Genomic DNA, 292 nt, shown 5'->3' with positions numbered 1-292 from the left:
TCATGTCAGGTTTTGGTAGATGCGGCTACATACAGTAGTTACAGTAGTACAAATTGCTAGAATTTTTGTGAGACGTACGAATTTCAACTTAATGCCTAATAATTATAACCATGTAATTTTGAGCATAATAGGACATCTGAAGGTTGTCAAATGGATGTTTCCATAGATAACAGCATTGTCTGTACTTTTAAATAGGGCTGTACCAATACCAATGCACTGACATCGGTATTGGTCAATAGTGTAAATTACTGATATTTTATTTATCTTGTACAAGTACTATTGTATCTCAAGC

Source organism: Dysidea avara, chromosome 2, assembly GCF_963678975.1.
Source record: "Dysidea avara chromosome 2, odDysAvar1.4, whole genome shotgun sequence".
Classification (NCBI taxonomy): domain Eukaryota; kingdom Metazoa; phylum Porifera; class Demospongiae; order Dictyoceratida; family Dysideidae; genus Dysidea; species Dysidea avara.
Note: the sequence above shows the minus strand (reverse complement) of the source record.